The sequence below is a fragment of the Balaenoptera borealis genome (genome assembly GCF_965194805.1).
Source record: "Balaenoptera borealis genome assembly, chromosome: 8".
NCBI classification, from domain to species: domain Eukaryota; kingdom Metazoa; phylum Chordata; class Mammalia; order Artiodactyla; family Balaenopteridae; genus Balaenoptera; species Balaenoptera borealis.
Genome location: NC_138865.1, coordinates 111,393,296 through 111,416,170, shown reverse-complemented (window position 1 = coordinate 111,416,170; position 22,875 = coordinate 111,393,296). Strand labels below are relative to the sequence as shown.

General features: G+C 36.4%; 1 protein-coding gene across 11 annotated transcripts in view; it reads left to right on the top strand.

The window, feature by feature from the left end:
• Nucleotides 1-22,875, top strand: part of DENND1A (DENN domain containing 1A) — a 531,128-nt gene that overhangs the window by 78,477 nt on the left and 429,776 nt on the right. The window lies entirely within an intron of this gene.

Sequence of the window (22,875 nt, the reverse complement as noted above, 5' to 3'; positions counted from 1 at the left end):
GATTTGCATATATTGAAGAATCCTTGGTTGCATCCCTGGGATAAATCCCACTTGATCATGGTGTATGATCCTTTGAATGTGTTGTTGGATTCTGTTTGCTCGTATTTTGTTGAGGATTTTTGCATCTATATTCATCAGTGATATTGGTCTGTAATTTTCTTTTTTTGTAGTATCTTTGTCTGGTTTTGGTATCAGGTTGATGGTGGCCTCATAGAATGAGTTTGGGAGTGTTCCTTCCTCTGCAATTTTTTGCAAGAGTTTGAGAAGGATGGGTGTTAGTTCTTCTCTAAATGTTTGAAAGCATTCACCTGTGAAGCCATCTAGTCCTGGACTTTTGTTTGTTGGAAGATTTTTAATCACAGTTTCAATTTCATTACTTGTGATTGGTCTGTTCATATTTTCTATTTCTTCCTGGTTCAGTCTTGGAAGGTTATACTTTTCTAAGACTTTGTCCATTTCTTCCAGGTTGTCCATTTTATTGTCACAGAGTTGCTTGTGGTAGTCTCTTAGGACCATATTTCTGCGGTGTCTGTTGTAACTTCTCCTTTTTCATTTTTAATTTTATAGATTTGAGTCCTCTCTTTTTTTTGATGAGTCTGGCTAATGGTTTATCAATTTTGTTTATCTTCTCAAAGAACCAGCTTTTAGTTTTGATCTTTGCTATTGTTTTCTTTGTTTCTATTTCATTTATTTCTGCTCTGATCTTTATGATTTCTTTCCTTCTGCTAACTTTGGGTTTTGTTTGTTCTTCTTTCTCTAGTTCCTTTAGGTGTAAAGTTAGATTGTTTACTTGAGATTTTTCTTGTTTCTTGAGGTAGACTTGCATAGCTATAAACTTCCCTCTTAGAACTTCTTTTGCTGCATCCCATAGGTTTTGGATTGTTGTGTTTTCATTGTCATTTGTCTTTAGGTATTTTCTGATTTCCTCTTTGATTTCTTCAGTGATCTCTTGGTTATTTAGTAACGTATTGTTTAGCCCCCATGTGTTTGTGTTTTTTACATTTTTTCCCCTGTAATTAATTGCTAATTTCATAGTGTTGTGGTCAGAAAAGATGATTAATATGATTTCAATTTTCTTAAATTTACTGAGGCTTGATTTGTGACCCAAGATGTGATCTATCTTGGAGAACGTTCTGTGTGCACTTGAGAAGAAAGTGTAATGTGCTGTTTTTGGATGGAATGTCCTGTAAATATCAATTAAATCTATCTGTTCTTTTGTGTCATTTAAAACTAGTGTTTCCTTATTAATTTTCTGTCTGGATGATCTGTCCATTGGTGTAAGTAAGGTCTTAAAGTCCCCCATTATTATGATGTTACTGTCGATTTCCTCTTTTATAGCTGTTAGCAGTTGCCTTATGTATTGAGGTGCTCCTATGTTAGGTGCATAGATATTTATAATTGTTATATCTTCTTCTTGGATTGATCTCTTGATCATTATGTAGTGTCCTTCCTTGTCTCTTGTAACATTCTTTATTTTAAAGTCCATTTTATCTGATATGAGTATTGCTCCTCCATCTTTCTTTTGGTTACCATTTGCATGGAATATCTTTTTCCATCCCCTCACTTTCAGTCTGTATGTGTCCCTAGGTCTGAAGTGGGTCCTTGTAGACAACATATATATGGGTCTTTTTTTTGTATCCATTCAGCGAGCCTGTGTCTTTTGGTTGGAGCATTTAATCCATTCACGTTTAAGGTAATTATCAGTATGTATGTTCTTATTACCATTTTCTTAATTGTTATGGGTTTGTTTTTGTAGGTCCTTTTCTTCTCTTGTATTTCCCTCGTAGAGAAGTTCCTTTAGCATTTGTTGTAGAGCTGGTTTGGTGGTGCTGAACTCTCTTAGCCTTTGCTTGTGTGTAAAGCTTTTGATTTCTCCATCGAATCTGAATGAGATCCTTGCCGGGTAGAGTAATCTTTGTTGTAGGTTCTTCCCTTTCATCACTTTAAGCATATCATGCCACTCCCTTCTGGCTTGTAGAGTTTCTGCTGAGAAATCAGCTGTTAACCTTATGGGAGTTCCCTTGTATGTTATTTGTCATTTTTCCCTTGTTGCTTTCAATAATTTTTCTTTCTCTTTAATTTTTGCCAATTTGATTACTATGTGTCTCGGTGTGTTTCTCCTTGGGTTTATGCTGCCTGGGACTCTCTGCCCTTCCTGGACTTGGGTGGCTATTTCCTTTCCCATGTTAGGGAATTTTTTGACTGTAATGTCTTCAAATATTTTCTTGGGTCCTTTCTCTGTGTCTTCTCCTTCTGGGACCCCTGTAATGCGAATGTTGTTGCGTTTAATGTTGTCCCAGAGGTTTCTTAGGTTGTCTTCATTTCTTTTCATCCTTTTTTCTTTATTCTGTTCTGCGGCAGTGAATTCCACCATTCTATCTTCCAGGCTACTTATCTTTTCTTCTGCCTCAGTTATTGTGCTATTGATTCCTTCTAGTGTATTTTTTATTTCAGTTATTGTATTGTTCATCTCTGTTTGTTTGTTCTTTAATTCTTCTAGGTCTTTGTTAAACATTTCTTGCATCTTCTCGATCTTTGCCTCCATTCTTTGTCCGAGGTCCTGTATCAGCTTCACTATCATTATTCTGAATTCTTTTTCTGGAATGTTGCCTATCTCCACTTCATTTAGTTGTTTTTCTGGGGTACTATCTTGTTCCTTCATCTGGTACAAAGTCGTCTGCCTTTTCATTTTGTCTGTGAACAAAATTATCACAGACAAAATTATTAAATTTTAAAAAGATAAAAAGATCACCATCTTATCTTTTTGTGAATGTGGTTTTCCTTCCACAGGCTGCAGAACTGTAATTCTTCTTGCTTCTGCTGTCTGCCGTCTGGTGGATGAGGCTATCTAAGAGCCTGATATACGTTCTGTTTCTATGAATTTGCCTAATCTAGGTTCCTCATATTAGTGGAATAATGCAATATTTATTGTTTTGTGTTTGGTTTATTTCACTTATGGTGTTTTCATGGTTTTTCTATGTTGCAGTATGTATCAGAACTTCGTACCTTTTTGTGACTGAATAATATTCCATTTTATGTATATACTGTATGTTTATCCATTGATGGACATTTGGGTTTTTTCTATCTTTGGCTATTTTGAATAATGCTGCAGTGAATAGTGGCATCCAAGTATCTGTTTGAGTCTCTGCTTTCAATTCCTTTGGGTATATACCTAGAAGTGGAATTTCTGGATCATATGGTAATTCTGTTTTTAGCTTTTTTGAGGAACTGCCAAGTTGTTTCCAAAGCAGATGCAGCATTTTACATTCTATGAAATAAAAAGAAATATATGTCTCTGCTTCCAGTTTTTGACACAGGGCTCCTTGGAATTTCCTGGGAGACAGGAGTATCTTTTGTTCTAATGAGGCAACTCTGAGTGTGCTCCTGGGTGGCTCCTGGCCATCAGAAAGACCAAGGTATGATTAGAAGCTTAGAATTTTCAGCCCATTCACCAGAGAGGGGAGAGGGACTAGAAATGGAGTTAATAATTGATCATGCCTACATGATGAAGCCTCCATAAAAGTCCCCATACTACGGGATCAGAGAACTTCCAGGTTGGTGAGCACACCTGTGTACTGGGAGCATGACGTACCCGAACTCCATGGGGCCAGAAGCTCCTGCGCTTGGGACCCTCCCAGACCTACATCTGGCTGTTCAGCTGTATCATTTATTACATCCTTTATTAAATAATAAATTGGTAAACATAAGTGTTTCCCTGAGTTCTGTGAGCTGTTCTGGCAAATAACTGAATCCAAGTGGAAGAGGTCATGGGAACCTCTAATTTACAGCCAAGTTGGGCAGAGGTTGTGGATAATCTGGGGACCTACTACTTGTGATTGTCAAATGATGTGGGTGGCATCTTGTTGGGCTGAGTCCTTAACCTGTGGGCTCTCATGCTATCTCCCGGGAGATAGTGTCAGAATTGAGTTAAATTGTAGCTGATATAGTAGAGAATTGCTTGGCGTAGGGGAAAAAACTCACACATTTGGTGACAGAAGTGTTGTGAGTGTGGTAGTAGTATGAGAATAAAGGAGAGAGACATAGGAAGAATGGGTTTTTCCTAAGCGCATTCCCACCAGCAATGTACAGGAGTTCCAGTTTCTTCACATCCTCGTCAATACTTGTTATTGTCTGTGTGTCTTGTTATAGTCATCCTAATGGGTGTGAAGTAGTATTTCATAGTGGCTTTTATCTGCGTTGTCTATTGACTAATGATGAAAAGCATCTTTTCATGTGCTTATTGGGCATTTGTATATGTTCTTATGTTCTTTGTTCTTTAGACCCTTTGCCTATGTATTGGGTTACTTTTTTTGTTGCTGTTGTTCTAAGAGTTCTTTGTATATTTTGGATACGAGTCCCCAGTCAGATATATGATTTTCAAATACTTTCTTTCATTTTGTAGGTTACCTTTTACCTTTCTTGATAGTGTCCTCTGAAGCACAAAAGTTTTTGATTTCAAAGTCCTATTTACTTTTGTTGTTTGTGCTTAGGTGTTGTATCTAAAATAGTCATTGTCCATCCAAAGGGCAAGAAGATTTACTCATGTTTTCTTCTAAGATGTTAATAGCTTTATTTTATATATTTGGTTCTGTGATCCATTTTGAGTTGATTTTTGTATATGGTATAAGGAAGGAGTCTAACTTCATTTTTTTGCATGTAGATATCCAGTTGTCCTAGCACCGTTTGTTGAAAAGACTGTTCTTTCCCCATTGAATTGTCTTGCCTCCTTTGTTTAATATCAATTGACAATTACAATTGTAAATGTTTATTTCTGGACTTTTTTTTTTTTTTTTGGTCAGTTAGTAGAGATTTATTTTATCATGTTGATTCCATCAGATTATCATGTATGACTATGCCATCATTTATTTAATGCATTGACTACTGATGAGCAATCGGATTACTTTTTAAAAAATTTTTTAATTTATTTTTTTATACAGCAGGTTCTTATTAGTTACCCATTTTATACATATTAGTATATATATGTCAATCCCAATCTCCCAGTTCATCACACCACCACCCACTCACCCTGCCACTTTCCCCCCTTGGTGTCCAAACGTTTGTGCTCTACATCTGTGTCTCTATTTCTGCCCTGCAAACCAGTTCATGTGTACCATTTTTCTAGGTTTCACATATATGCGTTAATATATGATATTTGTTTTTCTCTTTCTGACTTACTTAACTCTCTGTGATAGTCCCTAGATCCATCCACGTCTCTACAAATGACCCAATTTCCTTCCTTTTTATGGCTGAGTAATATTCCATTGTGTATATGTACCACATCATCTTTATCCATTTGTCTGTCGATGGGCATTTAGGTTGCTTCCATGACCTGGCTATTGTAAACAGTGCTGCAGTGAACATTGGGGTGCATGTGTCTTTTTGAATTATGGTTTTCTCTGGGTATATGCCCAGTAGTGGGATTCCTGGGTCATATGGTAATTCTATATTTAGTTTTTTAAGGAATCTCTATACTGTTCTCCATAGTGGCTGTATCAATTTCCATTCCCACCAACAGTGCAAGAGGGTTCCCTTTTCTCCTCCCCCTCTCCAGCATTTGTTGTTTGTAGATTTTCTGATGATGCCCATTCTGACTGGTGTGAGGTGATACCTCATTGTAGTTCTGATTTGCATTTCTCTAAAAATTAGTGATGTTGAGCAGCTTTTCATGTGCTTCTTGGCCATCTGTATGTCTTCCTTGGAGAAATGTCTGTTAGGTGTTCTGCCCATTTTTTGATTGGGTTGCTTGCTTTTTTAATATTGAGCTGCATGAGCTGTTTATATATTTTGGAGATTAATCCTTTGTCCGTTGATTCATTTGCAAATATCTTCTCCCATTCTGAGAGTTGTCTTTTTGTCTTGTTTGTAGTTTCCTTAGCTTTGCAAAAGCTTTTAAGTTTCATTAGGTCCCACTTGTTTATTTTTGCTTTTATTTCCATTACTCTAGGAGGTGGATCAAAAAAAATCTTGCTGTGATTTATGTCAAAGGGTGTTCTTCCTATGTTTTCCTCTAAGAGTTTTATAGTGTCCAGTCTTACATTTAGGTCTGTAATCCATTTGGAGTTTATTTTTGTGTATGGTGTTAGGGAGTGTTCTAATTTCATTCTTTTACATGTAGCTGTCCAGTTTTCCCAGCACCACTTATTGAAGAGACTGTCTTTTCTCCATTGTATATCCTTGTCTCCTTTGTCATAGATTAGTTGACCATAGGTGCATTGGTTTACCTTTGTATCCTGTTCCATTGATTTCTATTTCTGTTTTTGTACCAGTACCAGTACCATACTGTATTGATTACTGTAGCTTTGTAGTATAGTCTAAAGTCACGGGGCCTGATTTCTCCAGCTCCGTTTTTCTTTTTCTTTTTTTTTTTTTTAAAGAAATTCACGGTCTTTTATTTATTTATTTATTTATTTATGACTGTGTTGAGTCTTCATTTCTGTGCGAGGGCTTTCTCTAGTTGCGGCAAGTGGGGACCACTCTTCATCGTGGTGCGCGGGCCTCTCACCATTGCGGCCTCTCTTGTTGCGGAGCACAGGCTCCAGACGCGCAGGCTCAGTAATTGTGGCTCACGGGCCCAGTTGCTCCGTGGCATGTGGGATCTTGCCAGACCAGGGCTCGAACCTGTGTCCCCTGCATTGGCAGGCAGATTCTCAACCACTGTGCCACCAGGGAAGCCCCCGTTTTTCTTTCTCAAGATTGCTTTGGCTATTTGGGGTCTTTTGTGTCTCCATACAAATTTTCAGAGTTTTTTGTTCTAGTTCCGTAAAAAATGCCATTGGTAATTTGGTAGGGATTGCATTGAATCTGTAGATTGCTTTGGGTAGTAGAGTCATTTTCACAATATTGATTCTTCCAATCCAAGAACATGGTATATCTCTCCATCTGTTTGTGTCATCTTTCATTTCTTTCATCAGTGTCTTATAGTTTTCTGAGTACAGGTCTTTTAGCTCCTTACGTAGGTTTATTCCTAGGTATTTTATTCTTTTTGTTGCAATGGTCAGTGGGATTGTTTCCTTAATTTGTCTTTCAGATTTTTCATCATTAGTATAGAGGAATGCAAGAGATTTCTTTGCATTAATTTTGTATCCTGAAACTTTACCAAATTCATTGATTAGCTCTAGTAGTCTTCTGGTGGCATCTTTAGGATTCTCTATGTATAGTATCATGTCATCTGCAAACAGTGACAGTTTTACTTCTTCTATTCCAATTTGTATTCCTTTTATTTCTTTTTCTTCTCTGATTGCTGTGGCTAGGACTTCCAAAACTCTGTTGAATAATAGTGATGAGAGTGGACATCCTTGTCTTGTTCCTGATCTTAGAGGAAATGCTTTCAGTTTTTCACCATCGAGAATGGTGTTTGCTGTGGGTTTGTCGTATATGGCCTTTATTATGTTGAGGTAGGTTCCCTCTATGCCCACTTTCTGGAGAGTTTTTATCATAAATGGGTGTTGCATTTTGTCAAAAGCTTTTTCTGCATCTATTGAGACGGTCATATGGTTTTTAGTCTTCAATTTGTTAATATGGTGTATCACATTGATTGATTTGCATATATTGAAGAATCCTTGCATCCCTGGGATAAATCCCACTTGATCATGGTGCATGATCCTTTGAATGTGTTGTTGGATTCTGTTTGCTCGTATTTTGTTGAGGATTTTTGCATCTATATTCATCAGTGATATTGGTCTGTAATTTTCTTTTTTTGTAGTATCTTTGTCTGGTTTTGGTATCAGGTTGATGGTGGCCTCATAGAATAAGTTTGGGAGTGTTCCTTCCTCTGCAATTTTTTGCAAGAGTTTGAGAAGGATGGGTGTTAGCTCTTCTCTAAATGTTTGAAAGTATTCACCTGTGAAGCCATCTAGTCCTGGACTTTTGTTTGTTGGAAGATTTTTAATCACAGTTTCAATTTCATTACTTGTGATTGGTCTGTTCATATTTTCTATTTCTTCCTGTCTTGGAAGGTTATACCTTTCTACGAATTTGTCCATTTCTTCCAGGTTGTCCATTTTATTGTCATAGAGTTGCTTGTAGTAGTCTCTTAGGATTCTTTGTATTTCTGCGGTGTCTGTTGTAACTTCTCCTTTTTCATTTCGAATTTTATTGATTTGAGTCTTCTCCTTCTTTTTCTTGATGAGTCTGGCTAACGGTTTATCAATTCTGTGTATCTTCTCTAAGAACCAGCTTTTAGTTTTATTGATCTTTGCTATTGTTTTCTTTGTTTCTATTTCATTTATTTCTGCTCTGATCTTTATGATTTCTTTCCTTCTGCTAACTTTGGGTTTTGTTTGTTATTCTTTCTCTAGTTCCTTTAGGTGTAAGTTTAGATTGTTTATTTGAGATTTTTCTTGTTTCTTGAGGTAGGCTTGTATTGCTATAAATCCCTCTTAGAACTTCTTTTGCTGCATCCCATAGGTTTTGGATCGGTGTGGTTTCGTTGTCATTTGTCTCTAGGTATTTTCTGATTTCCTCTTTGATTTCTTTAGTGCTCTCTTGGTTATTTAGTAACGTATTGTTTAGCCCCCATGTGTTTGTGTTTTTTATGTTTTTTTCCCCGTAATTCCTTTCTAATCTCACAGTGTTATGGTCAGAAATGATGCTTGATATGATTTCAATTTTCTTAAATTTACTGAGGCTTGATTTGTGACCCAAGATGTGATCTATCCTGGAGAATGTTCTGTGCACACTTGAGAAGAAAGTGTAATGTGCTGTTTTTGGATGGAATGTCCTGTAAATATCAATTAAATCTATCTGGTCTTTTGTGTCATTTAAAACTTGTGTTTCCTTATTAATTTTCTGTCTGGATGATCTGTCCATTGGTGTAAGTAAGGTCTTAAAGTCCCCCACTATTACGGTGTTACTGTCGATTTCCTCTTTTATAGCTGTTAGCAGTTGCTTTAAGTATTGAGGTGCTCCTATGTTAGGTGCATAGATATTTATAATTGTTATATCTTCTTCTTGGATTGATCTCTTGATCATTATGTAGTGTCCTTCCTTGTCTCTTGTAACATTCTTTATTTTAAAGTCCATTTTATCTGATATGAGTATTGCGCCTCCATCTTTCTTTTGGTTTCCATTTGCATGGAATATCTTTTTCCATCCCCTCACTTTCAGTCTGTATGTGTCCCTAGGTCTGAAGTGGGTCCTTGTAGACAGCATATATATGGGTCTTTTTTTTTGTATCCATTCAACGAGCCTGTGTCTTTTGGTTGGAGCATTTAATCCATTCATGTTTAGGGTAATTATCAATATGTATGTTCCTGTTACCATTTTCTTAATTGTTATGGGTTTGTTTATGTAGGTCCTTTTCTTCTCTTGTATTTCCCTCGTAGAGAAGTTCCTTTAGCATTTGTTGTAGAGCTGGTTTGGTGGTGCTGAATTCTCTTAGCCTTTGCTTGTGTGTAAAGCTTTTGATTTCTCCATCGAATCTGAATGAGATCCTTGCTGGGTAGAGTATTCTTTGTTGTAGGTTCTTCCCTTTCATCACTTTAAGCATATCATGCCACTCCCTTCTGGCTTGTAGAGTTTCTGCTGAGAAATCAGCTGTTAACCTTATGGGAGTTCCCTTGTATGTTATTTGTCGTTTTTCCTTTGTTGCTTTCAATAACTTTTATGTCTTCAGTTTTTGCCAATTTGATTACTATGTGTCTCGGTGTGTTTCTCCTTGGGTTTATGCTGCCTGGGACTCTCTGCCCTTCCTGAACTTGGGTGGCTATTTCCTTTCCCATGTTAGGGAATTTTTTGACTGTAATGTCTTCAAATATTTTCTTGGGTCCTTTCTCTGTGTCTTCTCCTTCTGGGACCCCTGTAATGCGAATGTTGTTGCGTTTAATGTTGTCCCAGAGGTCTCTTAGTTTGTCTTCATTTCTTTCAATCCTTTTTTCTTTATTCTGTTCCATGGCTGTGAATTCTACCATTCTATCTTCCAGACTACTTATCCGTTCTTCTGCCTCAGTTATTTGGCTATTGTTTCCTTCTAGCGTATTTTTTATTTTAGTTATTGTATTGTTCATCTCTGTTTGTTGTTTAATTTTTCTAGGTTCTTGTTAAACATTTCTTGCATCTTCTTGATCTTTGCCTCCTTTTTTTTTTTTTTTTTAGGGAAATGAATTTAGTGATTTAATTTATTTAAAAACTATTCACCACTTTTTTCCACTGCATAGCATCAATAAACTTAAAAAATATAGAAGATGATGATGGTACTGCATTTCAAAACAACTTTCCAAGCCACTACTTTTGGCTATTAGAAGTAATTTTGTTCAACTTTAGAGTGCCCACGATTCAAATAACACTGAAGATAATAGATAAAGGTAGGTAAGGAAATGTCAGGGAAAGGCTGACAAAAGAGTTGATACAAGATATCAAAGGAACAAGAATGGAAATCCATGTTGGGCAGATAACAGTAAACAAGCAGAAGTGGTAACCATTCGAAATCAACATGGACAAAATTGGCAATGGAATGGAATGAACTATTCTTGGCAGAAATCCTCCCCTACCTAAGCAATTTCAGTAATGTCGGTGATTTCCTGTGTGGTATCAGGATTATGGAGTAAGAAATGGAATGCTCAGAATAATCAATGAGGAAATTAGTTTATCTAGGCCTCAATCCCTTCATTTCAAAAATGAATAAATGTATATATGACTGCTGCACAAGAGGCAGGATGTGTAGCAGTTAAAAGTGCAGGCTGTGACTATCATTGTATAAGATGTTACTAATGGAGACAGCTGGGTGATGGGTACATGGAACTTCTTGTAGTATTTTTGCAACTTTCTGAGTGTCTGTAATTATTTCAAAACAAAAGTTGTAAAAAGTATTATACAGGCATGAAAGCAGACCACCAGGGTTTAAATATTGGCACAACCAATTATTGGCTGTGTGCCCTCAATCAAGTTATTTATTTTTTCATCTGTAAAATGAGGATAAAATCAGTATTTACCTCAGAAGATGCTGTCTGAATTAAATAAGCTAATACATGTAAACCATTCACAACAGTGCTTGTCACATAGTTTTGCCTCCATTTGTTTTCCGAGGTCCTGTATCATCTTCACTATCAGTATTCTGAATTCTTTTTCTGGAAGGTTGCCTATGTCCACTTCATTTAGTTGTTTTTTCTGGGGTTTTATCTTGTTCCTTCATCTGGTACATAGCCCTCTGCCTTTTCATCTTGTCTGTCTTTCTGTGAATGTCGTTTTTGTTCCACAGGCTGCAGGATTGTAGGTCCTCTTTCTTTTGCTGTCTGCCCTCTGGTGGATGAGGCTATCTAAGAGGCTTGTGCAAGTTTCCTCATGGGAGGGACTGGTGGTGGGTAGAGCTGGGTGTTGCTTTGGTGGGCAGAGCTCAGTAAAACTTTAATCCACTTGTTTGCTGATTGGTGGGGCTGGGTTCCCTCCCTGTTGGTTGTTTGACCTGAGGCGACACCACACTGGAGCCTTCCCAGCTCTTTGGTGGGGTTAATGGCGGACTCTGGGAGGGCTCACGCCAAGGAATACCTCCTATAACTTCTCCTGCCATTGTCCTTGTCCTCACGTGAGCCACAGCCATCCCCCACCTCTGCAGGAGACCCTCCAACAGTAGCAGGTAGGTCTGGTTTAGTCTCCTATGGGGTCACTGTTCCTTCCTCTGGGTCCTGATGCGTACACTACTTTGTGTGTGCCCTCCAAGAGTGGAGTCTCTGTTTCTCCCAGTCCTGTCGAAGTCCTGCAGTCAAATCCCGCTAGCTTTCAAAGTCTGATTCTGTAGGAATTCCTCTTCCCATTGCTGGACCCCCGGGTTGGGAAGCCTGATGTGGGGCTCAGAACCTTCACTCCAGTGGGTGGACTTCTGTGGTATAAGTGTTCTCCAGTTTGTGAGTCACCCACCCAGCAGTTATGGGATTTGATATTATTGTGATTGCGCCCCTCATACTGTTTCATTGTGGCTTTTCCTTCATCTTTGGATGTGGGGTATCTTTTTTGGTGAGTTCCAGTGTCTTCCTACTGATGATTGTTCGGCAGTTAGTTGTGATTCCGGTGCTCTCGCAAGAGGGAGTGAGTGCATGTCCTTCTACTCTGTGCCATCTTGAACCAATCTCCTCTATTTCTGGACTCTTAATTCTATTCTTATCCTCTGCTAGTACTGTGATGTCTGTTTTCTTTCTTTGTTTTTTTTTTTCTGCACTGTCTTGATTACTGTAGCTTTGTAGGAAATTTCGAAATTGAGAAGTGTGAGTCTCCCAATTTTGTTCTTTTTTTGAAATCGTTTTGGCCCTTCTGGGTCCCTTGCATTTCCATATGAATTTTAGGATCAGCTTATTAATTTCTGCAAGTAAGCCAGCTGAGATTTTGATAGGGAGTGAGTTGAATTTGTAGATCCATTTGGGGAGCATTGACACCTTAACAATATTAAGGCTTACAATCCATGCACATAGAGTGATTTCAATTTATTTAGGTCTTATTTTCTTCCTATAATGTTTTATAGTTTTAACAGTACAAATTTTGCAATTCTCTTGTTATATTTATTCCTATGTATCTTATTCTTTTTGAAGTTACTCTAAGTGGAATTTTCTTAATTTCATTTTCATATTGTTTATTTGTAGTGAATAGAAATAAGAATTTATTCTTGTATAGTGATTTTTTTTATCCTGCTGCAACTTTGCTGAACTAGTTTACTAGTTCTAGTAGTTTTTTAATGGATTTCTTACGATTTTCTTTATATAAGATCATGTCATGTGCAAATACAGTTTTACTTCTTTCATTCCAATCTGGATGACTTCTTTTTCTTGCCTAATTGCCCTGGCTAGCACCTCCAATACAATTTTGAATAGAAGTTGTAGCAGTGAATATCCTTGTCTTGTTCCTTATCTTGAAGGGAAATATTTAATGTTTCACTCTTAAGTATGGTATCAGATGTAGGTTTTTGTAGATGCCTTTCATCAGTTTGATGAAGTTCTTTTCTATTCCTAGTTTGTTGAATGCTTTTTTATCATGAAATGATGTTGGGTTTTGTTAAATGTGTTTTCTGTGTCTGTTGAGGTGGTCATGTTATCTTGTTCTTAATTCTCTTGATATGATTTATTACATTCATCTATTTTTGGATGTTAAACCAACCTTGCATTTTTGGGATAAATATCAGTTGGTCATGGTGTATGTGTCTTTTTTTTTTTTCCCCATCGTTTCTTTAACTGGAATATAGTTGACATACAATATTATGTTAGTTTCAGTTTCACTACATAGTGATTTGACTTATGATTACCATGATAAGTCTAGTAACAATTTGCTCCCATACAAAGTTATTACAATATTATTGACCATATTCCTTATGCTGTATATTACATCCCCACAGCTTATTTATTTTATAACTGGAGGCTTGTACCTCTTAATCCCTGTCACCTATTCTGCCCACCCTGTGTATAATTTTTTTTTTTTTTTTTTTTTTAAATCAGCAGTTTGGCTGTGGCTGCTGTACCTCCAGGTGCGGTAGTCGTGCTGCAACACTGAGTCTGTTAGCCCTCTGCTGGGTGGAGATGGAGCTGCTCAGCCCTGGCTTAATTCTTTTTTTATGTGCTGCTAGATTTGGTTTGCTGATACCTTGTTGATGATTTTTGCGTTTCTATACTTTTCTTGTGATGTGTTTGTTTGGTTCTGATATCAGCATTAATTCTGTCCTCATAGAAGAGTTGGAAAGTTTTTCTTCCTATTCTATTTTTTGAAAGACTTTGTGAAGAATTTGTATTAATTATTCTTTAAATGTATGGTAGGATTCATCAGTGAAGTCATGTGAGTCTGGGCTTTTTTGGTTCATTTGGTGGACGTTTTAAAATTAGTAATTCATTGTCTTTACTTGTTATAGGTCTATTCTGATAATCTGTTTCTTCCTGAGTTTTGGTAGTTTGTGATTTTCTAGGAATTTGTCCATTTCATCTAAATTATCTAATTTGTTTTCATACATTTGTTCATAGGATTCACTTATAATCCTTTTATTTGTGCAAATTTGGTCCTTATGTTTTTTCCTTTTACTACTCACTCACACAGTTTGTACTTGCAGCCACTGCAAACTATCATTTTCAAATGCTTTTCCTCTGTCTAAAATGCCTTTTGCCTTTCTCCATTTGAGAGATTGTTGTTTATCTTTCAAGATAATTTTCTTCATGTAATCTTACCTGATGGTCCAGGGAGACTTTTTTTCTCCTTCCTTTGAATTTCAGTGCACTTCTGCACCTTTGTTATTGTGTTTGTTTCTTTCAAAGAGCAGCTCAGCATCTTGTTCATCTCCTTTTCCTTCATGAGGAGCATGGGGCCCGATACATAATTGTTTCTTAGGAATTGCATGTCGAATAAATGAGTGAGGTACGAAATTCTTCTTCTGAGCTCCCATTCCATTTGGATGCCTCAGAGGCATCTGAAATTCAAAATGTCTAAATCCTAACTCATGATCTCCCCACTAACCCTGTTGAAGATCTGGTCTACTTCCAGTGAGCAACACTTTTAAAAGTTGTAATCCAGTTCTGCATGCTAGAAACCTACTGCGTTTATGCTGGTCACCTGCCTTCCCACTCAGCCTGTTCAATGTATCACAGATATTTGATTGATTTACCTAAATGTCTTTAAAAACTAGTTATTTCTTTCCATCTCAAGCATGACCGTCCTGAAACTTTCTCACCTTTTATTTTTTATTTTTTTAAACTAGGCAACTCCCATTCCTTTAGCTCTTACCTCAGACATTACTTCCTAAGGGAACCCTTTTGAGATCGCCAAAGTGAACTTGTTGCATATACTGTATCCTCTTGTAGCATTTATCACAGCTTGTACAATTAAGTTACTTGTGTGGTTATTAGTTTGTTTGAGCTTCTCCACTGGAGCTAAAACTCTGTGAGGGTAGGATTCCCTGCTGTTTTCTTTACCACTGTATGACCAGTGCTCAGTACTAAGAAGATTTAATAAATGCTTATGGAATGAATGAATCAGTGACAATGAGATAATTTATATGGAAATGCTTTTAAAAAGAAATTTCCTAAGGAAACATTGTTTTGATCTCTTAACATTTAGAAAACTGATTAGTTTATTGAATTTACAATTTTTGTTTGGATGTAGAGAAATTCTAAATTCTAGTGTTATTTAAGGGTGGATCATCTTTGATAGATCCACTTATTGCTGATTAGGTTTTGTTTACTGGGATTATGGAATTGGTATAGCTGTTACAAAGTATATGGTAAAGTCTCTCTGGAAAGCACTATAATACTTCTTAAATAACACCTTCTTGGTAATTATCATATTTGGTTTAAGATTTCACTTAGCACAAAATGGGTTGCAGAAAGCCAAATCCTCGTATATATATTCAAGTGAAGGTGATGACTTTCTTCACAATAGAGCAGAGATGAAATAGCTCCCACATTTGTTATTCTGAATGGAGCCTTGGGATAAAATTCCAAGCAGCAGAATGCCACTTAACATTCTGCATGCTATTTTGCTCTTTAGTAGTATAATTGTAGAATGAGGCAATAAAACCAGAGAGGATATAATATTTATACCTGTGCAGGCACTTCACATGATAAAATGTCACACGGGACTGTTTACTCCATGCCGGTTATTTGGATAATGCCCCACCTGCCTAGAGACAGGAGGTGCTGAGTCTTGCATAAATCTTGAAAAGAAGGTTAGGGTTAATTTAGTGAATTTTTCAGCAAGAAAAAGGAATACATCATGTGTGATAATAATAATGGCTATTCTTTGAGCACTATTTTTGTGCCAGCACCGTACTGGGCCTTTGGAGACCAGGGAGGGACAAAAGGGGAGAGAATTAATATCAGTGAGTACCTTCCATGTGTCAGTTACTGTGCTATACACTTTACTTACAATATCTCTAAACCTTATAACAATTCTGCCAGGTAGGTGGTGTTATCCCCATGTGTACATGACTGACTCTTGTTTATCTCATAAAAAAATTCTAATGACCTCAGTGGAGTTCTGTTATAATTATCGTATTTAAACTTTGGTATGTATGTATATATATAATTTTTTTTTTTTTTTTAGTTTAAATAGTCGTCTTTTTTTTTTTTCTGAGACAAAAAAGATTAATGAGAAGAGACAAAGAAACATCAAAGAGCTTTTTCCTCTGATTGCTGTGTTAGAACTTTTGCCTGAAAATAGGTTACATTCCTTCTGTTTTCAGAATCCTCATTAACTTTACATTTTAATGATGTTCAAGGCAAATTACACCATTTATGGTCAGTGCCATAAAGGGATGCTTAAAGGGGACTTAGAAAAAAATTTTTTTTTGAATGGTGGATATATTTACTCCAGGAATATAAATTGATGCAGAATTCTTAAGATAAATAGACAAAAAATTCTTGAAATGTGGGGTTGGTTTTCCATTTCCGACTATCCTAACAACTTAATTCAGAGGAAATTATTTGCAGCTTAAGGTAAATTAATCATTGAAAAGCATATTTATAATACTCAGGAGCATGTATATGGAACCAGTGTCCTACATTTATTTTCAAAAATAGTTCCAGTTTCTCATTTACTTGGATTTAAATTGAATTTTACTGCTTAGCTTTAGAAATAATTCATAGGTGGTATATGCTCAACAGGAATAAATGAAGACAGCTTCTCCCAGTTATGAAAAAAGCAAAGGTGATTGAAATGCTAATATGTTGATAGACAGATTGTATTTGCACAAGAATGAGGGAATATGCTGTAAGGTGGAACTCTTCACAGGATTCCAAATTATTTAATTTAAAAGAACAATATGAACTGCAGAGCTGTGCTTTCATTGTAAGCTTCGACTGCTTAATTATTATTGGATGATAAATTAGAATAAATTGTCATGTTGTGTCAAATACTGTTTATTTCCTCAACAATTATTTGGTAAGTGGATTAAGGGAAATTGGCCTGTCTGTTGAGGGAACTGTAATTATGGGACTGCCCATCTAACATCAGGTATTTTATAAGGTTTGTACTCCTGTTTTTAAATGTTTAATTGAATCCCTTTTGTGTGCCAGGCAATGGGCTAATGTCCTTGTTAAGGCTTTTTTGAATGCAAGGAGTGGAATTTCACTAAAACTAGCTCAAGAAGGCAGGGATGGAAGTAGAGGAGTCTATTGTACAGGGAAGAACAGGAAGCAAAATGTAGCTGGGCTTCATGAGGACAACTAGAACTGGAAAGTCGTGGACTGGGGTGATTCCATCTCTTTCATCATGGCTTTGCTCATTCTCCTTTCTTTCACTACTGGCTTCCTTGGTTCACTACTTATCTTGATAATGGTTCAAATTGGCATCCTCAGACTATATGACCTTTCAAGCTTGGCTTCCCATGGCTAACAGACATTTTCTGTGTCTGTTCCCAGCATAGAGCATGTGGCTCAGCCCAGGCCTGGGATGATACCTGTGGTCACCCAGGTGTGTTATGCTACACTGCCTTTTCTGGGGGCCATGGGTGAGCAGAGAGTGAAACATGGCTGGATTGATAAGACATGACTCTTGCCCATGTGTGCCTTTTGTGGAGATGATATACACATAAAGATAATTTCTACTTAATGTGCTGAGGAGTTCCCTGTAAATAAGTGTTTGAACTCCCTCAGTCATCTGCAGTGTTTGGAAACTGAGGAAATGGTTGGAGGTTTTGGGGTTTACCATTGAGGACAGGTGATGTGATTTTCTTTTGGAATTAGATTTCTAAGGTAGGACTCCCCAAGAGTCCATAGCTGTAATTGGATCCTGCTTGCCACGATGCAAGGAAACTAAGTTTAGAAAGAAAAGTAAATTTTCTTAGGTGGGTTTTCTTTCCAGGTGCCACATTGAATGATTGGCAGAAATATCTAATGCAGTTTAAGGAATTTTTTGCAGTGTTTGGGTTTGGTCCATTGTGGCTAATGACTCTTGATATGGCTACTTCCTTGTCAACATTTCAATTTTCTGATGACCTGGTTAAAAGTGCTGGTAGGTTCTGCATTTGCTCTTTAACAGTCATCATCATTTTTCTTCTGAGTACTGAAATGGAGCAAACTTAAGAGGTAGATGAGCGTGGATATGACAGCATTTGTTGAGCTTCTATTTGCTATATATATATATATGTGTGTGTGTATATATATATATAATACATACACACACATTTACACACACATATGTGTACACACATGTATATGCACACGTGTGTATTTATTCTTCCTGGAGCCCATAAGATATGAATTATTGTCTTTATTTTTATATTTGTTCCAAACCAAGGCACAGAGAAATTAACTTACCCTAAGATAATATAGTTAGTAGGTAGTAGATTGGTGATTTGATTCTAGGCCTGCTTCTTCCCACTATACCATGCTGCTTCCAAAAGAATATGCCTATGTCTGCGATATCTCTGTTTAAAGATAATGGTTCAGGTGTGTTCTGAACTTCTCTGTTGGAACAAGGTTTTGCTTTAGTATGGTTCAGTTAAAAACATAAGTTCTAGTTCAGTTACTACCATTTATAAGCTGTGTGATGATAGGCTGGGTGAGTTAGCTTTTTATTTTTTAATATGTAAAATGGGATTATTAATGGGGCCCATCCTAGAGGTTTGGTATGAGGAATAAAGGAGCTAGTACAGTTTTTTGTTACAACATGTATTTCTGTAACGCAGATTCACTCGTAGGCAATCAGAAAGAGGAATGTGTGAGTGTCGGAATAATGTAGACGTTGCATTGGTTTGTATGTTTTATGCCTCCAACTTACATTAGCTGAATTCAAAGTAGACTAACAGTTTCTCTTGGTCTTTACATTTGAGCACATTTTCAACTTTCTTTATTTTTGCCTTTTCTTGGAGCTCTTTAGGAAGAGGGATTCTGACTGGGAGGTTTGGGGTGAGATTGGCAATGATAGAGTCAAGGACTCTTGAGTTGTGCTTGCAGCCTTTCCTGATAGAAATTATATAGTCTTGGAAGATAATTTTAAAATAGTTTAGTTTTTCAATTTTCAGAAAAGCTATATATGTCTGTATGTTTGTATCCATATTTTTAACCCTGGATAGAAGAATCTGGTTGCTTCTGGGTTGTGCTGATGCAACAAGACTGTTTTAAAGTTGTGTTTTCTTCTCCTTTAACTTGACCTGGTTTGTTGAAAGATGCTCAGTCCTTTTGGGAGCAGGCAAAGGGGGCTAATTGTGCAGTATCTTTGTTGAGTGATGAGACACTGGTGTCTGTGAAGGCAGTGGGATGGTGTATCTCTTTGATTATTTTAATAACCGAGAAGGTAGAAATATGGGAAAGCAGCCTGCATAGTCTAAGATGCACAGGTTTTTATGCTCAGTTTAGAGTTTAAATCCTGGCCCTTCAATGGTCAGTATACTAATGTGGGTGAGGCACTTAATCTTTTTGGATCTCAGTTTTCTCATCAGTAATACAGAATTATTGCCATCTGCCTCCTAAGGTTGTTTTGAGAATTTAATGTCATAAGACCTTTAATGATATAAGGTATTCAGAGCACCTCACTTACTGTAAGTATTCAATAAATGTTTAGTAAGGGAACTATAGAAGATAATAGAAATATAGTTGTAGCCTGTTTTGTGCAATAAATATCCCAAAACATTTTATAGTATTAGTGTTTTTTGTAAACTAGCCACTGTTAAATGAAACAGAACTTCTTTTGAAAAAGTAGTGAATTTTGTAATGTGAATAAACAACTATTTTAAAGACAGCATTAAATATTATTTTTAAAAAAGCTTTGTATACCTGTATGGAAAATTGTTATAATGCAATAGTATTTTAGTATTTCCTCAAACTTGAAATAAATAGTGTATGATATTGTCACTTTGAAAGAATTCTATAATATGAAATATTAAAAAACTTAAACCCAAAGTATAATACATTTTACCTACCTACCTACCTACCTTTTGGGCCACTTTTCTTTTGGAAATTTTATGATATATCCTCTCATTTTTTTGAAAACTGTATTCTTTTTTTAACCATATTTTTCTTCATTATAATTTTATTTGAAAAAATAAATTTGTGTGGTTTTTTTTTTTCCTCTTAACAGGCAGCCACATTTGGTGAATAAAACACCTATAGTCAGGAAATTTACATGAGCTTGGATACACTGTTAACTCTCTGATTTCTTCAAGTCTTGTTAATTCATATGTGAATTGAATAGATATGCCAGGGGTATCATTGCCTATTAGCCTTTTCTCACAGTTATTTTGTAAAAGTGCACGATTGGTGTGAGAGTGCTGTGAACTTTTTGGAAACACAGTGTCTTGGACATACTGGGATAAATTTTGTTCATGACCAGCATGACCTACCATAATCTGCCAGTGCCTTGTTTATGTAATTGTCAATAAAATTTCAGATTCAGCAAAGAATCTGTATTATCCTTGAAACTTTACATACCATATGCCTAGAGCCAAGAAGAAATAATAATAGTAACTGTTAAACACCTACTTTGTGTCAGACACACTTTTAGATACTTTACAAATACTATCTTTAATCCTTATACTGCTTCAAGATGGAGCATATTTATCATTTAATTGATGGAGGCTAAGAAAACTGTCCCCAACCATACTGCTTTTGCCAAGCTTCATAGCTGGAGCTCTTCCCCACTTTTATACCCTATATTCATAGAAACCCTACTGTAGATAATGGAAATCAGAATGTATTTTGATGGAAAGTAAGTGATTACCTTCTACTTATTTTTTCCCCCCATTGGAATAAATGAAGTGCATTGTGGAGTAGGGAATTTTGAGTTTTTGCTGTAGAAAGGTACTTAGATTTCTCTAACCCTTTAGGGAAATTAAGAGGAAAATTCAGAGATATCCCAAGATAGAGTGAGGGCAATTAATAGTTTGTGGGCAGAGTCTAGATTAACTAGACTTGTGGAAGGACCCTTTGATTTTTGAGTTTATTATTTTGATTGGGTATTTGTGTGTGGTGGAGTTGGAGGAGGGATTGTGATGTATGTGCTTGGCCCTCATAAAACTAGAATTTTTTTTTCCCTCCATGATTGTGTCGTTGAAAGCTTTCTTTTATCATTTTGCTGCCCTATGTGTTTGTGAAAATCAGTTGCGTTGTAAAAATTCTTACTTCCTGGAAACCAGAAACCCATTCAGTAAGTGTCCCTACCCTGACCACTTCCTCTTCGTTATTTCTAAATGATAGTGCTGTTCTTGTAGCATTCCAGGCGTTCATCTAGCTAGGATTCCTTTTTCACATTTGCTCTTTGGTGCATTTTCTCCCGTTTTATTTTGTTTCTTTGTCCTGATTAGGTCACCAAGTATAATAGAAGAGACATTTGCTTTGTTTTTTTCTCTAAAGCAAGTTATTTTAGAGGGAGAGTTTACCAGTGATAAGAGCTGTTTATGTCCTAAGCGATTGATTTGTAATTAATATTGCCTGGGCTCTCGCATGTTGGCAGAATTGGTAACAGCTTGCAGCATTTTTTTAAATTCACTTTTCTTTTTGGTATTTTGACAATGTCATTCGTATTTAATGAACAAGTACCTCAGACAGGTTAAATGTGTTAAAACACAGAACGAAAAGGATGGAAGGAGACCCAGTGCTGCCTAGAAACCTTGATCTTTTGCCAAAGTATTTAAACAATTTAGTGTTTTGGTTTCCTAGCTCCAAGCTTCTCCTCAAATCCCTTGCTAATTAATCCAGTTAATGCTTTGTAGACTTACTATATGCAGTGCTTTGGCTTGTTCGTCTATAATTGAGAAGTCCATTTTGTTTCTTGGAGCAAACCTAAGCTCTGTTCTGGCGCAGTGCTACACAGCGGGCTTGCAGATGTGAGTAGTTTTTTGTCTTTAAAACCCTTTTGAGTGTGTATGTATGTACATATATTTGCACGTCCCCTGCCCTACATAATACTTAGGCTCAAAATTTCAAGATAAAAAGAATGATACAAAATAGAAAATATAAACAGAAAACTGATCTTTCACACCAAACTAAAGAACTGATTAAATGCCCCCTCTGCTCCTTACTGTGTACAAATTATTTGACTTTTCTAAGCCTCAATTTCCTCATCTATAAAATGGGAAAAGTAATCCTATCTTTCTCATAGTGGTGTTGTTATGATAAAATAAGTATCTTAAATGCTTAGCAAGTGCCCAGCACATAATAAAACTCAGTAAATGATACTGATTTTTTTTTATTATTATTATGCTGTGATCCTTATGTGTTGAATAAATTATTTTGGTGGTTGCTAAATTTTGGAGTAGGTAGATACCTTTCATCTATTTTTCTTTTGGCAAAGGAATTTCAAATGTCTTAATTTGTGTCAAGGATATAAGAATCAAACACGCATTCTTTTAACAGTAGTAATAATAAGAAATAAGCAACTGTATTCTGCTTAAACTGTGGTTTTGAGACCCACTGTTGTGTGTTATCAATACAAATTATCTTTTTAAAGTTTAAAACATGAATTTCTCTCATTTGCCCACCGGAAAGCTTATGTGCAGAAAAATATATGGTCTGTTTTTTCCCCCCAGTTAAATCAAGCATGGAGGCAAATGCAGGAACCTTCACTGCTGGTGAAGCTGATGATGACTTTCTGCTAACCCCTTTCTGAAATCCAAATATTATGGCTTTTAAGCTCAGACTATATCCTGTTGATTCAGAATTAATAGGGTCCTCATTTGATCATTATAGGAAATTTCACATTCCCTCCCCCACCCTCAAGGATTTTAGAGAAGAAAATTGGCTGACAAAACATGTTACATTCTAATTTTTTTCCAGCTGATCATTTTTGTTTTTATGTTTAGAAAAAGTTTATTTAAGCACACAGACAGGAAAGTAAGAAATTATAAGTTAAAAACTTGATTAATTATAACAAAGTTAAACCATCCGTGTTACTCTCACCCAGGTAAAGAAAGAGAACATTTACCAGCATCTTGCAAGCCATCCGTATGTGTCCTTCCAATCATCGCCCCCTCCATTTTCCCTA